Here is a 17054-nt window from a genome sequence, read left to right on the forward strand (position 1 = left end):
TTTTTTTTTTGTTTAATCAACACTGTTTGTCAACCTATTGTATTTGTGCTGCTTTTTCAGTCATGTTCCCCCCTTTTTTTTTTTTTATCTTTATTTGTATTTGTTCTCAACACTTTTGATTCTTTATGCTCAATTAGTATTAAGTTCTAGATATTAATGTTTTTCTTGCCCGAAACACATTGCGTAATAGTGGCTTTAGGCATTGTATGTACTAGCTCTATCTATATATCAATCCATTAATGTAACATCACTTGTATGTATGTATGTACCTTACCTGAATAAACATATTTATTTTATTTTATTTTATTTATTTTATATCACAACTACCACATTAACATTAAAATGAAGCAGAACGATGAAATAAAGGACCTTGAGCAAGAATCCATCATTAACCAAAAGTTGCTGCACTAATATCACAATTACTAACAAAACTTTTGAAATAATTTAGCGACATTTTGACTTTAAGGAAAAGAAGGTAGTTATTCTACTGTCAAAACACTTATACACCAGATATCTATTATCACTTAGATAATTGTATCCAAGCATGGACACCCCCCCCCACTCTCTTTAAAAAAACACATCTACTTTCAAACAACTTCAACACTGGCCAACAAAAATATTTCTAAAACTAAGTCGACTAATACCAGGAACAACTGAGGGCCACGACAAACACTGCAGCCCTCTCCTACCCCCAAGTCTTATGCTATTAATGATCCAAAAAATTTTGATATACTTCCTACAGACGAGTCCCGTGACAGGACGACTTGGCGAGTAAACTGAAGCACGATACAGGTGTCAACAGACATCAGTCAGCCCACTTGTCACCACAGTGGATAAATAACATTATAACCCGCAATTTTGTACGACTCCCTGTGGCCATTTAAATCAATAAAACCCAGGGTTGTGGCAATGTTATACAGCATAAGGTAAGGTATACAGGAATGCCTGGTAATGTCTAGTCCTTGTATGTCCTTTAGGCGACTAAACTGAATAACAACATTTCTGGTGTTAGACTATTTAATCCGAGTTTCTCAATCGGTACAAACTTTTAAAACCAAATAGGAATGCGCTTTAAACGTCCATTTATTTGGAGATTCTGCTTACCAGAATACAAATTACCGAGCTATGAAAGTACAGAGCACCACTTGGTTTCTGAACTTTAGTTATCCGAAACTTCCAGTTTCCCGATTGGGGTTGGGGAGTCATGCTACCCGAACAAAGTTCGGGTAGGAAGGGGTCCGCCAAGCGTCACGCCGGCTTGTTGTGGTGGGTGGGAGATGGTCCAGTTTGCCCACTGTGACTTCACAGATTCAGGGCCTATTATTCCTATTATTTTGAATTGCCATAACGCTGGAATGTTCATTCTGTTATAAAACAGATATGTTTTACATATCTGCACAATCAAGAAACATCTGTGCACCATGTCGGCTCCAAATGCACGCATTGCGTCAGTGATGGCTGACCAGTGGGTGGATGGATGAGGGAGCTTAGGTGGGAGGCAGTATGAGAGAGGGGGGGGAGAATTAGTCAGAAAGGGAGGGAGGGAGTGGGAGGGAGAGAGAGATGCTAGGAGGGAGTGGGAGGGAGAGAGAGATGCTAGGAGGGAGTGGGAGGGAGAGAGAGATGCTAGGAGGGAGGGAGAGATGCTAGGAGGGAGGGAGAGATGCTAAGAGGGAGGGGGAGATAGGGAGAGATGCTAGGAGGTAGGCAGGAAGGGACGGAAGTAGTGAGAATTAGGGAGGGAAAGGCAGGCAGGCAGGCACAGGCAGGCAGGCAGGGAGTGAGTGGTAGTCACGCGGTTGAACCGCGTGACATTGAGAGATGGGATGTAGGGGGGCGGGTGGTTTGTTGGTGGTGGGGGTGAGACCGGCTCATTCCCGAAGATAAGCCTAACACACACTACCCGTTAGCATGATGGCAGGCAGGCAGGCTTGCAGGCTGGGAAGGAGGCAGGCAGGCAGGCAGGCTTGCAGGCTGGGAAGGAGACCCCCCTGCAGTTTTCAAAATATCTCAAACATCCCAATTTCGAGGCCTGAGCGATATTTTTGAGCCAAATTCTGGCTCTCTGCAAGTATTCGCAGTTTGAAATTACGAAATTTTTTACCGAACACATGCCAATTACTGAAAGCGGCGGCGGGTCATATTTTGCCCAAACCCCCTTGCAGTTTTCAAAATATCTCAAACATCCCAATTTCGAGGCCTGAGCCATATTTTGGAGCCAAATTCTGGCTCTCTGCACGTATTCGCAGTTTGAAAATACGACCTTTTTTACCGAACATATGCCAAGTACTGAAAGCGGCAGTGGGACATATTTTGCCCAAACCCCCCCTGCAGATTTCAAAATATCTCAAACATCCCAATTTCGAGGCCTGAGCCATATTTTTGAACCAAATTCTGGCTCATTGCACGTATTCGCAGTTTGAAATTACGAAATTTTTTACCGAACACATGCCAATTACTGAAAGCGGCGGTGGGTCATATTTTGCCCAAACCCCCCTGCAGTTTTCAAAATATCTCAAACATCCCAATTTCGAGGCCTGAGCCATATTTTTGAGCCAAATTCTGGCTCTCTGCACGTATTCGAAGTTTGAAATTACGAATTTTTTTACCGAACATATGCCAAGTACTGAATGTGGCGGTGGGTCATATTTTGCCCAAACCCCCCAGCAGTTTTCAAAATATCCCAAACATCCCAATTTCGAGGCCTGAGCCATATTTTTGAGCCAAATTCTGGCTCTCTGCACGTATTCGCAGTTTGAAATTACGAAATTTTTTACCGAACACATGCCAATTACTGAAAGCGGCGGTGGGTCATATTTTGCCCAAACCCCCCCTGCAGTTTTCAAAATATCTCAAACATCCAAATTTCGAGGCCTGAGCCATATTTTGGAGCCAAATTCTGGCTCTCTGCACGTATTCGCAGTTTGAAATTACGACTTTTTTATACCGAACATATGCCAAGTACTGAAAGCGGCGGTGGGTCAAATTTTGCCCAAACCCCCCAGCAGTATTCAAAATATCCCAAACATCACAATTTCGAGGCCTGAGCCATATTTTGGAGCCAAATTCTGGCTCTCTGTTTCTTATCTCTACTGGAGATAAGAAACAGCCAATGTTGAATTTCAACTACCAAAGGATGGACTGGATTAAAGGATTCTAGAGCCATGAGGGCACTGCAAGTGTCAACTACAAACACAGAGGAGGATTGACAGCGAGAAAAGAGTTGATGAAGAGCAAAGAGAATAGCATAAAGTTCTGCCATGAAGATGCTAGTCTCCGGAGGCAGGAGACACAAAGGTGCAGTCAGGAAAAACAACAGAGTAGCCTACACCGTCTGCAGACTTAAGACAAATTGGTGAAGACGGAAATAGAGTGGAAGTGTGAAGAAAAGTGTTCAAGGAAAAGGTGATTTAGAACTGTAGGAGGGGTAAAAGTTTTAGTCATGTGGGTCAAGGCTTACAGAATTTAGGAACGGGGACCCCTCCATAGGGGCAAAGACGGAATGACACGAGGGGAAATATTGGTAACACAAACTGAAAGAGCATTTTGTAAGAGAGACAACCGTACAGAAAGAGATAGGTGGTGAAGGGGAACAGGAACCACAGGATGGGTAAAGGTCAAGGCATGACATAAGCAAGAGTGAGGGTGCTGTAAGGACCGTACAAGGTGGAGAAGACAGTAGCGATCATGGCGATCCTGTAGAAACAGGACGCCAGTTTCAACATACAGGCTTAGGGTAGGTGTCGAAGGAAAGGTACCAGAGCTGAGCCGTAACCCAGTATGATGCAGTGTGTCCAGATGGTGAAGGGTAGAAGGAGAAGCAGACGAGTAAACAGGGCCATAATCGAGTTTAGACAGAACGAGAGAGGAATGTAAAGAGAGGAGCAGTGTCGATTAGCTCCCCAAGAAGTATGGGACATGACCTAAAGTTAGTTAAGGGCCTTAGAGCATTCAACTTGGACGTAAAAAATATGGGGCGACAAAGACAAACGAGTGTCAAAGATTAGCCCAAAAAGCTTTAGCAGATTCTTTGTACAAAAGGGGATGACCCCTGTTACCTAACAGTAAATAGGTATCTGGGAGTTAGCTGTTACAGGCTGCTTCCTAGGGGGGTGCGTATGTGGGAGAAAAAAAAATTTAGTAGTTAACCACTGAACTGCTCTGTCTCCAAATAACACCCTGGTGCACAAGAAATAAATTCTTTCCAAACATTTTTTTTCTCTTCTTATATTGTTAAAATGCAGAGTCTGATCACGGGGAAACTAAACAAAAAATATTGTAAGTGACTTACTTTAGCTGCGATGGAGCTGGGAAGTTGAGCAAATTATGGGCGCTGAGCGTTGGAGCGATGGGGGTCTGTCGGCCCCGCCACCCCGTGCGACGGCAGTTGCTGCGAATAAAATGTTGCGCAATTATTTTGAAGTTTCTCATTCATTTCTTCCTTTTTTTTGCTGTAATATTTAAAAGTGTGTAATTTGTGGAATTTATATAATTCAAAGTATAGAACATCGCTATGCTCAAAATTATGGGCCTCATATATGCGACATATTCTACAATCAAACAGTGCTTTTGCTGTTATTACACTATATACACACATTGTATATACCCATCTATGTATGTATTCACCATAACGATCCACTATGTTGGTATGGTGAGCCCAAAAAACATGAGTGAGCTGCCACACCCTGCCAGTCCTCCCTCCCTCCTCCAACACATTACTCGCCAACATTCCTCCTCTCAAAATACTGTTATTGTGTTTATTACACTATTTACACACGTTATGTATAAGTATGTACATGTTTTATTCATGTACATACGTACATACTTGCCATCTCCTCACCTCTCTCTCTTGCCTACTTAATGCTCTTGCTTCCCTCATCTCATCACAATCAACTTTATAATGGTCCAGGACGGATCGAAATGTCGTCGTCTATTCAATTTCCAGTGTGTGGTTTGGTCAACAATGAAATCTTCATGCAAGATCTTATAAAGAAAACCCCTAGAACGAATTTTGCAGATACGAAAGAGTTTAACGTGAGTAGGGGATGGTTTGAGAAATTTTGAAAAAAACCAGCGTTGAATGTAATGAAACGCCATTTTCTGGGTGAGACCCGGAGGCTCCCCGGAGCTTTACCGGCTGATATGCTAATGTCAGACTTTGGCATCAGTCATGTGTATGGAGTTCTAGGGCCTACCGGGGACCACGAGCCAGAACCTGGCCCCCTCAGAGAGGCAAGGGGAGCAATGGCCTATAGAAACCCCCGTGTGGTTGGAAGCATTCTATGTCTGCCATCGACCGGGTCAAGCATCCAGAAAGGTAAGCATTCCAAAACAAACCCCTATTCTGGTGAAAATTGCTATTTAAACCCGAACTAGTGGATAGAACTCTTCAACAGAAAACAAGGAAACTAGCATGATGTCATACGTCACCGCGCTGCTGTCTGCGCAGCTCCCCCCTCCTCGGGAGGGGGAAGGGGGAGCCCCAGACCTCCCACGCCGGCTATCCACCCATCAGTTCTGAGGCTGGATGTCAAAACACGCGAAAAACGCCGACCGGAGGGAGGGAGGGTTGCCGGGGAGCCTCCGGGTCTCACCCAGAAAATGGCGTTTCATTACATTCAACGCTGGTTTTCTGGGGGGAGCCCCGTCGGCTCCCCGGAGCTAACTACCCACAGAGGAAGGTCAAAGGGACAAAACCGGGAGGCGGACACCACGCACCCCCCAAGGAGGCGAGACAACCGGCAGCAAACGCCAACCCAAGGCGCCACAGCCCCGAAAATCCCGGGAACAACACGAGAACCACGAGAAGCAAGGCCCCTGCACGAACACCAAAAATCCATGCCCGAAAGACTGCAAGGCCACGTCGCCCAGACGGCAGCGAGAGCAGCGAAGCCACGAACGCCACAGGCATGAGGGAAGAACACAGGCAGCTTAGCTGCAAGAACACGGCTGACCACCCGGGACACCATCACCCGCGAACCGGGAAGGACAGAACCGGATCAACGCAAAACGCGCTCCGGACCCAAACGCCGTGGCACGCAAACAACAGCGGAGGGCCGCCACTGAACACAAAAACGACACACCCCCGGCCCGACCAACGAAGCACCAACAAACCCTGGACCCCTCCAGAATGCAGCAGCCCCACCCCGCGCCAGAAAAGATGGAGACTGCTGCCATCAAACAACCAAAACGCTAAAACCGAAGGAGCAAGAAAACTCAGCGAACCGACCCCCAGAGGCAAAGGCCCAAAGGAAAGAGCCGACGAAAACACACACCGGAACCGAAGGGGCACTACCAACCGAGGAGAAGATAGAGCACGCTGACCAGAGACCAGGATGGTGCAAGCGGCGCACGAACAGGCCGGAGGTGAAACGACGCACAAGACAGCTGACTAACGGTGCAGAAGCAACACCAAGACCGAAAGCAAGCTGAAGCGACTCCGCCAGCGCCGCACGAAAAGAGGCAACAGTATGTGGCAAGACGACGGCCCCCAACCCCCACTAGAAAACCAAGCCGAGAGTAAACCAAGCTAACAAGAGTAACCACCTAAGAAGGGACAGGAAAAGGAAGGACCGCCAAAATACCCATACTGCCGCCAAGAGAAGGACGCAGGTGGGACACCTATCACGAAGCCACCCGACAACCAACCGGAGGCGAGACCACGAGGCAGAACATAAGCAGCCCCGACAAGGCCCCCCCGAGCCCATGAAAAAGGCGGAGCCGCGAGAAGATCTCGGGCGCGACCACCGAAACCCAGGCGGCACAAGGAGACGGAACGTCTGCCGAACAGAAAAACTCCCCAAAGCATGCAAGCCCGCCAGGAGTTCAGAAACGACGGGTCCGACGCGAGACATCGCAAGAAACCCCCCCCCCCCCAATAAATAAAAAAAACAACCGGCAGTGCAAGCTAGGAAAACCAAAGGCGGCGGAAGGGTCGCCGCCAGAACAGGACCCGAACCAAGGGGCATGAACAACTGCAATAGACCGAGACAAAGAAGCACATCACAGGACACAGGCTGACCAACGCCTAAGAACACACGCAGAACATCCCTGCTGCAGAGGAGGCAGGAAGAAAGAGCAGAAGCACAAAAAAAAAAAAAAACCCAGGAGAACAACCAGTGGTGGACAATCAGGCAGGGACAAAAACCCCACGCAATCCCTGCACCAGGCGACCGACGGCGGAGAAACCCCGTTCGATACCTGCTGGATGAGGTACTGGGAGCTCTTTTACACCTGAAGCCCGGCCCAAGGTCAGGCCAGACCGGCCAGAGGATGGCCCACCAGGCAGCTGCTAGCAGCAGTCCACCGGCCCACATACCCCCACAACCAGGACGGGCCGGAACCGCCATACGAAAACAGGCCAGTGCGCCCTGGAAGTCCACAGATGAACCAGCAAGAAGGCTTATGCTCGCAAGTAGGTCGTGTAACAAGCACAGACCACTGATGGTAATACAGTGTTCCCCAAAAGTGCCAATAGCACCACTGCACTCCACTGGTACTATCCCGCAAGTTCTACCAGATAGGCGGGACCCAAGAGCCAGAGCTCAAATCCTGCAAGCACAGCCAGGAGCCTCACCAGGTGAGTACAGAACCAACCCTACAACCCCCACACCTCACAACATTAAAAAAGGAGGGTCCCCTGAATGACTCCAGCATGGGTTGGACATGCACATGAGGGGGACAGGAAGGGGGGATAAAGGGACAGTCACAGGTGTGCGAACGGTCTCAGTCGTACAAAAATATACCTAAATAAAGACAGGTATATAAACACCGCCGCATCCAGCGCCCGGCCAAACGACGCCAGACCGCAGAAACTCACCTGGCGAATGGTGGCACGAACTTGACACGACTCAACCGTGCCCAGAAGAACTTGGGAGCACCGCCAGGTGAAGACGCCAGAGCCGGACCCTGCCGGACCCGCAGGAGAACAGGGAGAGGCGAAGGAGGCGGTCCACACCCATGACACAGGGAAAACCGCGGTGTCCTCCCCACAACTAGGAACCAGGACGCCCCCGGCGCGAAGGGGCACAAACCGCAGCCAGGGAGAAGAACGAGAGGCGAAGCACTGTAGCAAAAAAGGGCGCAAAACCCCAGCACTGAAACACCGCCCAGACCAAAACAAACTCCACGGCGCATGCGCATAACACGCTGGCCGAACCGCACACCATCCCTGCGGGAAGGCGCCAGCCAGGACTATTGCACGAGAAAAGTAGCCAAAAGAGGAAGCAGGAACAATAAAACCGGCCAAAGAAGCAAAGAGCCCAAAAAGGAACCCAACCAGGCGACAAGTAGCCCAACCGGGCGACAAGTAGCCCAACCGGGCGACAAGTAGCCCAACCGGGCGACAAGTAGCCCAACCGGGCGACAAGTAGCCCAACAGGGCGACAAGTAGCCCAACAGGGCGACAAGTAGCCCAACAGGGCGACAAGTAGCCCAACAGGGCGACAAGTAGCCCAACAGGGCGACAAGTAGCCCAACAGGGCGACAAGTAGCCCAACAGGGCAACAAGTAGCCCAACAGGGCGACAAGTAGCCCAACAAGGCGACAAGTAGCCCAACAGGGCGACAAGCAGCCCAACAGGGCAACAAGCAGCCCAACAGGGCGACAAGTAGCCCAACAGGGCGACAAGTACGAGGAGCCGACAGACGTTCCAATAATGCGGGAAGTAGCGAAAAACCTTCCCGTACCCTCGAGAACACAGAAGCCAACACTAGTCCCGAAGGCACACGAAGGCGCAGGCGCACCCGAGATCAGAAGTCACGCAGAACCCCATCAAACGGGGAAACATGACAAAAACACCGTCCCAAAAAGGGGGGGAGGAAACATCCACCCACAGGACGGAACCAACCGACTCAAAGGCCAAGGAACCGAGCCCGGGGAGGGGCCGACGTCCAACAGCACGTACGGCGAGTGGGGAGGAAAGATCCCACTCCGCGTAACCACAAGCCCCGCCTAGAAGGGGATAAAAACCCCCAAGGGGTCTAACGGGGCCAAGGACCCCCAAGTCAGCCCCTCCCCAGCCCCGGGAACCTACACGACAGGCCCCGGGGCCGAGCCGTTCCCCCAAAGCCCCAGCCGTACCAGAAAACCGGGGCAGCCGTGAAAACACTAAGGAAGGGAGCCCACTGGCAGACTCATACAACATGGCTGGAGGAACAGGCCCAAATGCCCCCGTCACTACCCCGGAAGGGGAATTCCCCGAGACTGCCCGAGTCTCAACACCACCAAAAACCCCGCCCCGAACCTACAGACGGTAAGGAACCGGATGCAGGCAGGATGGGTGAACCAGGGGAAAGACAAGGGGGCGTGGATGGAACCGAAGCAACCAACACCCCCAAGTCCCAAAACGAACTGCAACGGGGCAGCCCCGGGGCTCCCGGGGAGGAAACCACGAGAACGTTGCCACCACCAAGGCTCAAGTGCAACGCCCCTGCTGCCCGCACCCGCTTTGTTAGCACAACTGGGTAACCGAGCCACAACGAGCAACCAAACTCGCAGGACTCCGGGTCGAAGGTGTCACCGACCCCACAGGCAGCAGACGGAGGCAAAACAGAGAGTCACCCAGAGACAAAAGGTGAGAGCAACCCTCAAACTCGCTGGAAGCGAGGGGGGGACTCTGGGGTCACATCCATCGGACTCGCGCGCCCCCAGGGGTTTCCCAGGGTCCCGAGCGTTTACTTTAAGAGGACTCGCGCTCAGGTAATCCCAGGCAGGGTACTGCTAACCGGAACCCAAAGCTACCAAACAACTTTCTAAGAGCTGAACCCCCGGGACGTGTACACTCACGGGGACCTAGGAGGGGGTACCACCCGAAAATACTCAGAACACAAGGGACACAAGGGGCAAGAACGAAGGCAGACCCCCCACCAGGTAGATAAACAAAAAGAAAAAGAAAACCCCGCAAGAGGACAGCGTACCCAAGCGGAACAGAGCCGGCCGCTATGATTGGTAAAGACAAGCTGCACAGTACCCCGCGCCCCACCAGTGCAAACACTGCCCCTTACTCTAAGGCGAACAAGGGAGACAGAACACCCGAGCACACAAAGAGCGGCCGAAAACCAAGCAGTAAACGGCCAAGCAGGGGCAGGACCCAAGGAACTTGTGGAAGGTGGCCCCAAGCCCCAAGGGCAGTACTTACAGGGCACCTAGGGAAGGGAACCCTAGGCGCATGCAGCCCGAGTACTGGGGAATCACTCCCAGCTCACGCACCACCTAGAAAACAGACACCACACTCTAGGTACAGTGCTGAAACAACCACTGGAGCCGGAGCACATAACCATTGCCTATAGCATCAGCCGAAGAACTGATGGGTGGATAGCCGGCGTGGGAGGTCTGGGGCTCCCCCTTCCCCCTCCCGGGGAGGGGGGAGCTGCGCAGACAGCGGCGCGGTGACGTATGACGTCATACTAGTTTCCTTGTTTTCTGTGGAAGAGTTCTATCCACTAGTTCGGCTTAGGTAGCAATTTTCACCAGAATAGGGGTTTGTTTTGGAATGCTTACCTTTCTGGATGCTTGACCCGGTCGATGGCAGACATAGAATGCTTCCAACCACACGGGGGTTTCTATAGGCCATTGCTCCCCTTGCCTCTCTGAGGGGGCCAGGTTCTGGCTCGTGGTCCCCGGTTGGCCCTAGAACTCCATACACATGACTGATGCCAAAGTCTGACATTAGCATATCAGCCGGTAAAGCTCCGGGGAGCAGACGGAGCTCCCCCCAGAAAATATCTGCAAGAGAAAAGTTTGACACTCAAGGTCCTGCTTCTCGGCAATGCTCCTGCTCATCCTCCAGACTTATAGGATGCATTGTTGGGGCCACTTTTTTTTTTTTAGGGATATTCCTACATGAGCCCTGAGTTTCTGGCTAATGTACCAATGACATAAAGGAGGAGTTTTCAACCTACCTTGTGTTAGGTGTGCAGAGGTCAATGGTTGAACATAATATCAGGAGCAAAGGGGGGCGTTTGCCTCTTCGAACACAATTGCGACCATCTTCATCTCTTCGAACTACGTATCCTAAATGCTCTCTTCACCTGTCTGACCAAATTGGGTGTCCAGACCACCTTTGAATCTGAAATTGTAAAATTAATAGCAATTTCAGATTTCAGAATATTCAGTCCATTTATACTAACAAAATTATACATACAGTACTGTAATTGAAATTTTACAGAATGATAAAGGCAATTTAGCAACTTTGTTAAAATGCACATGGGGGAAATACATGAAAATAGGTTAATATTGTTTGTAAGGTTGATTGGAAATGTTTATTACTTTGATGATTTAAAAGATGTATAGCCCTAATACTCCATCCTGGGTGCATTCCACCAGGTAATGACCACAGCAAAAGTTTTCCACGAGGCTCTATTGTCACACAAACTTTTCACATTTTCAAACTTGATTCATCTTTCCCCCCCCCCTCGTTCCAGGGGTTTTCTTTAAAAGGTCTTCATGCAAATGCCTTGGTTTCTCACAAATGATGGCCTCTGAAATGCTATCACCTGCTAACTCCTTGTTGTGTATCCAAATTAATAAAAACTTTTTAACATCCTCAAGTGTTTGTGTTCTTTGTTTCGGGATTGTTGATATGCCTTTTGCCACTTTAATGCTCATAATGTCCTTTTTCTTAGCAAGTATAGTGCATATTGTTGACATAGATTTGTTGTACTGCCTAGCTAGTTTATGTTCAAATAGCCAAAAATCCCAAAACAAATGTAATGCTTTACAAAGAATTCAGGCGCGATCACCATGCCACCACGCGCTAGGTCAGCCCATACGTATATCAACAAACTCCTTTCCCGAGGCAAAGTTTGTAACCCGATTCAAATTTTTCGAAGAAATTAGGCTCGTAACCCGAAAAGTTCATAAATATTCATTCGTAAGCCGAGGTGTCACTATATATAACTAAAAAATCAAACTCAGGATTACTTTCAACCCCCACCCCTTTTGCTCTACTCCATCGCCACCTACCTTCACCCCCCTCTATGATGTACTCTTCCATAGACACCTACCTTTGCCCCCCTCCTCCCCTCTACTCCTCCATCATCACCTACCTTCACACCCCCTCCCTTCTCCTCCTCCATCGTCACCTTCCTTTCACCCTCCTCTATGATGTACTCTTCCATAGACACCTACGTTCACTGCATATAATGCTCCCCTCTACTCCTCCATTGTCACCTACTTTCACCCCCCCCCCCCTCCGCTCTACTCCTCCAGGGTCGCAGACAATTTTACGAGCGTGAGAACTACGAGTTCTCTAACCACTCTCACACTCCTACTCTCTCACCAGTGAGGGGGAGGGAAGGAGGGAGGAAATGAAGGAAGAAAGGTGGGGGAGAGAGAATAGGCAGGGGGGAGGAGGGCCTAGATACATTTCTTCCATATAGATAAGTAGACTGAGGGAGAGCTGCTTGCCAAGAGCCCTATCAGACAGGCTTCCTATTCCTCAACCCTCCCTAATATGCCACATCCTGGTCAGGACAACTTGCTCGAGTGTTATTCTTGGTGTGACTCGAGAACTGACCTCGAGGCGGGGCATGGGCATGGATTATCTCCCTGGGGCACGCACCTCCCTGCCCCAGCTCTCTCTCTCTCTCACATAATCTATCAAGGGTCTAACATGAGGTCATTGTGCCTACCAGAAGTGTATATGTCCAAGGCTGGCCACCTGTCTGGACCATTCAAATGTATAAACACGTAATTAGTCTATTAAAATTATATATAGTACTACAATTATAAATTAATTTGTTCATGGTCATTCATTTATCAGTATTTTAATATGAGGTATATATACGCATGTATGTATACGTTGACGTACACATATATGATTATGTGTATGGAATGATTATGATTATGTGTAATCATATATGATTATATCTAATGGAATGCATTAGTAAGTGATGTGGTGGAGGCTGACTCCATACACAGGTTCAAGTGTAGATATGATAGAGCCCAATAGGCTCAGAAACCTGTACACCTGTTGATTGACGGTTGAGAGGTGGAACTAAAGAGCCAGAGCTCAACCCCAGCAAGCACAATTAGGCGAGTATATGAACGAATGCACATGTACACTTTCAAATGCATTAAGATACCTTGAGATACACAATGACTTAGTTTAAATAGTTTAAACACATTATGGTACTGATTTTGACATGCTGATGTCTGGAAGGGAGAGGGGGTGTGGGGGGTTATTGTCTGAGGTGGAGGACCAGAGGAGGGGGTCAGTGGAAGGATGGTGGCTGGAGGGATGCCATTGTTCTAATGGTTATGAAAACAATTATTGATGGCAGGAATTCAGTGGGTGTGTACTTCACCCGCACCATCACCATACTGTGCCCTGCTACAACCCCCCCCCCCCACTCCACCCATGCTGTGCAGGGCGTATTACACATTATGGGATAACCGACTGTCTGTCCATTCCTGTCTGCTCGTTATGCTGCCCTTCCTTTTGAAAATTGTCTGCTTTATCGACTTCCTTCAAGACCACACGTTAGCCTCTTATCACGCCCTCTTACCACTCTCAGGGAGCCGGCTCTTCTATACAATAGTTACCACTCAGTCCCCAAGGTGAAAGAGTGTCCGGGCATATGACTTGTTACGTGTACTTATTTGCGATTCGTTTGGGCTGTCACGTGTGGTGATTAGTGTTGGGTAAGGCTAGGCCAGGTCAGGTCAGACTAGGCCAGGTCAGACTAGGCTAGGTAAGGCTAGGCCAGGTCAGGTCTGGTCAGGTATGGCTAGGCCAGGTCAGGTCTGGTCAGGTATGGCTAGGCCAGGTCAGGTCTGGTCAGGTATGGCTAGGCCAGGTCAGGTCTGGTCAGGTATGGCTAGGCCAGGTCAGGCCAGGCCAGGCTAGGCAGGGTGAGAGAAGTAAAGCGGCAGGTACTTACGTTTCCGAGAAAGTAGCGGCGGTAGTATATTGTTGATTTAGATTCGACGACATCCTGAAGCTAGTAGGAGGCGGCCTCATCGCTCTCGAACTTCTTGTTGTTGTAGGGGATACGAGGCACACCCAATATCCCCCTTACATTGATCACATCGCACACTAATAATAATAATAATAATAATAATATTTATTTAGGTAAAGGTACATACATAAAGAGATTTTACAAAGTTTGTTGGCTTTATAGATAGAGCTAGTACATACAATGCCTAAAGCCACTATTACGCAAAGCGTTTCGGGCAGGAAAAAACACTAATGACTAAAGCTTAAAACTAATGGGTAAAAAGAACAAAATGTGTTGAGTACAAATAAAAATAGAGGTTAAAGAGGGGGGAACATTGTTGAAAAAGCAGCACAAATACAATACAATATTTTTACTATTTCGGACACCAGATTTGTCTGTTTCGTATATGTATAATTGTTCAATATTAAAACCACAATAGAATGCTCTAAGTACTTTCGTATATTAATACATCTTCAGAAGGAATGGTTCGCTCTGAAGATGTATTAATATAAGAAAGTACTAAAGGAAATTCCTGTTTCAATTCTTCATCCGTGGTCTGACACTCTTATTATATATTGTATATACTGAATTATATATACTATGCTTATATAATATATACTGAAATATTGTTACATTTAACGTATGAAACAAAGTATATATCTGTATTTTTAATAAAATATAAAACATTAATATTTATCAACGTATCTCTGTGAATTACATAATTTATCAGTATTGTACAGCCTGTGATCTCCACCTGGCTGGCCACTGATACCTAAGTAGCTTTCATGTGTCCGGACACCGGCGATAGGATTGTATTATTTAACTTTAAAGAGAGAGATATTTCTTGAAATGTTGTCACATTAACGTCTACATCTTCCTTCCTTCTGACATATAGATTTTAAGGTTAATTAGCATATATGGAAATAAATTACACAATTTATAGGCTGGTGTGAAGGACTTCACACTCTTAGAACAAGCCATCAAGAAACTGTACAGTATCAAATGCATATATCTTCGCTTTCACTTCAGGCATATTTATGACAAGTATTTAAAGTGTAGCTTATATTTCTGCCTTTCTGTTGACATAGAAAACTTTCGTTTATTACATTATCTAGATAAAATTAGCATTGATCTTCAAAAGGTTGTAGTTGTAACATCCATTATAAACAACATTATTATTGCAAACAGTAGGAGTTTCAAAGTCTCATTTGTATGGATACCTTCTCATATAGGTGTTGTCCAGCATGATGACACAAACAAGGCAGCTAAAACTGAATGTGATAAGCCTGAAGTTGAGTGGGATATGGGCATTCCAATCTCTTCTGTCAAAGCCGCAATATTTTAGGAAATTAGCAAAGACAGTAGAGCAGTCACTGACACACAAAAGCCAGAAAGCAAGAGTATAAAGAGCTATGACATGTTTATGTGCCTCTGTAACCTTTTCCACTAACGCCCACAAGATGATATATGGGGTGCATAATTAATGAACTAAACTAAGTAAACATGTTTAGAATCGAGAATTATATGAACGGACAGCATAAAACTTCCACTAGTGTCACAATGACAGTGTGACATTGTAATTGCCAGAATTAGGCTAGGATATCGATATGTATCGCAGGTGGCTGCAGGTAATGAATAGCCCCCAATGGTGAATATTCCAATTGTAAACTATGTGAACAAGAGCTGGGACATACTCACCAACACTATATCTGTGATTGCCCTGTTATATGTGACTTCAGACCAAATGGTATAAGGTACTTTGAACTCTGTAATTACTTCATACACTTAGGAATATTGGAAGATATTCTTATGCTGTACCCGGATTTTGCTAACGGAGGCTAATAGATCAGCCTTATATTTTATGTTCTCACCTGATTGTTACCTTCAGGTAGGCCCGTAAGTAGTAGTCCTCTTGAACCATTAACAGTATCAATAGATGATACTGGAGATCTGTGGAGGTGCGACTGGACCCTGCGTGACGGGAGATGTATCCCTTGTTTCTTGTGATTGATTGATGAGGATTAAGCCACCCCATAATCTGTGTAAACACTCTATGCAAATAAACAGACCCAGTCTATGGAACTCACTCCCTAATGAATTGAAAAGCTGTCCAACTTTTGCGTCATTCAAAAACAAAACTAAAAAGTACCTAATCTCATCTGCATAGTTTTTTTTACCTTGTTGCTTTAAAATTGCACTGTATCTATTGCTACCCAATCTCCCTATCTTTATGTACCCATTCCGAACATCTTTACCATTGTGATCATTGCTGTCTTCTTATATGTGCTATCAGTCTGCTGAATGGTGTCTGTTAATCTTGTTTAAATTGCCAATCAAGTTGTCAATGTAATCAACCAGAGCTTTAATATACCAATGTGCTTTAATATACTTACTATTCTCTCTCATCTCATTTTTTTTCTTGCAATGTATCTGTTATTTTATTAATTCTGCTAGAATTTACCTACAGTACTTAAAATTATCTGTTAGATTAAGGACCTGCCCGAAACCCTGCGCGTACTAGTGGCTTTACAAGATTGCAAATACTATGCTATGTATTCTCTCTAACCCAATGTACCTTCTTGTATATAAATAAATAAATAAATATATAAATATACATTGACTTGCATTCACTATGTTATCTTGAGGTTATCTTGAGATGATTTCGGGGCTTTTTTAGTGTCCCCGCGGCCCAGTCCTAGACCAGGCCTCCACCCCCAGGAAGCAGCCCGTGACAGCTGACTAACTCCCAGGTACCTATTTACTGCTAGGTAACAGGGGCATTCAGGGTGAAAGAAACTTTGCCCATTTGTTTCTGCCTCGTGCGGGAATCGAACCCGCGCCACAGAATTACAAGTCCTGCGCGCTATCCACCGGGCTACGAGGCCCCTAGTTATGTAGTTATATATTTTTCAAGTATTTAAAATGGGTTATGAAAATACACACATTGGTACATTATTGCAAAGGTATAATACTATATATACAAAGGAGATACAAAGGTATCTCCTCCCTCTCCTCTTTCTCATCTACATTAATGACCTTCCAAATGCCTCCCAACACATCAAACCAATTCTATTTGCTGACGACACAACCTTCATTTACTCCAGTCCTGACCCC

General features: G+C 46.9%; 1 long non-coding RNA gene across 1 annotated transcript in view; it reads right to left on the reverse strand.

The window, feature by feature from the left end:
• LOC123774874 (uncharacterized) overlaps window positions 1–14043 on the reverse strand; it is a 41559-nt gene extending 27516 nt beyond the window's left edge. Inside the window, exons 1-3 of the long non-coding RNA XR_011225491.1 lie at window positions 13884–14043; window positions 10902–11068; window positions 4292–4390 (exon numbers count right to left, since the gene is read on the reverse strand). This is a non-coding gene — a long non-coding RNA (uncharacterized lncRNA). The remainder of the gene's footprint in view (window positions 1–4291; window positions 4391–10901; window positions 11069–13883) is intronic.
• Window positions 14044–17054: the final 3011 nt, after the last annotated feature.

This window comes from Procambarus clarkii, chromosome 84 (assembly GCF_040958095.1).
Source record: "Procambarus clarkii isolate CNS0578487 chromosome 84, FALCON_Pclarkii_2.0, whole genome shotgun sequence".
In the NCBI taxonomy this organism is placed as follows: Eukaryota; Metazoa; Arthropoda; class Malacostraca; order Decapoda; family Cambaridae; genus Procambarus; species Procambarus clarkii.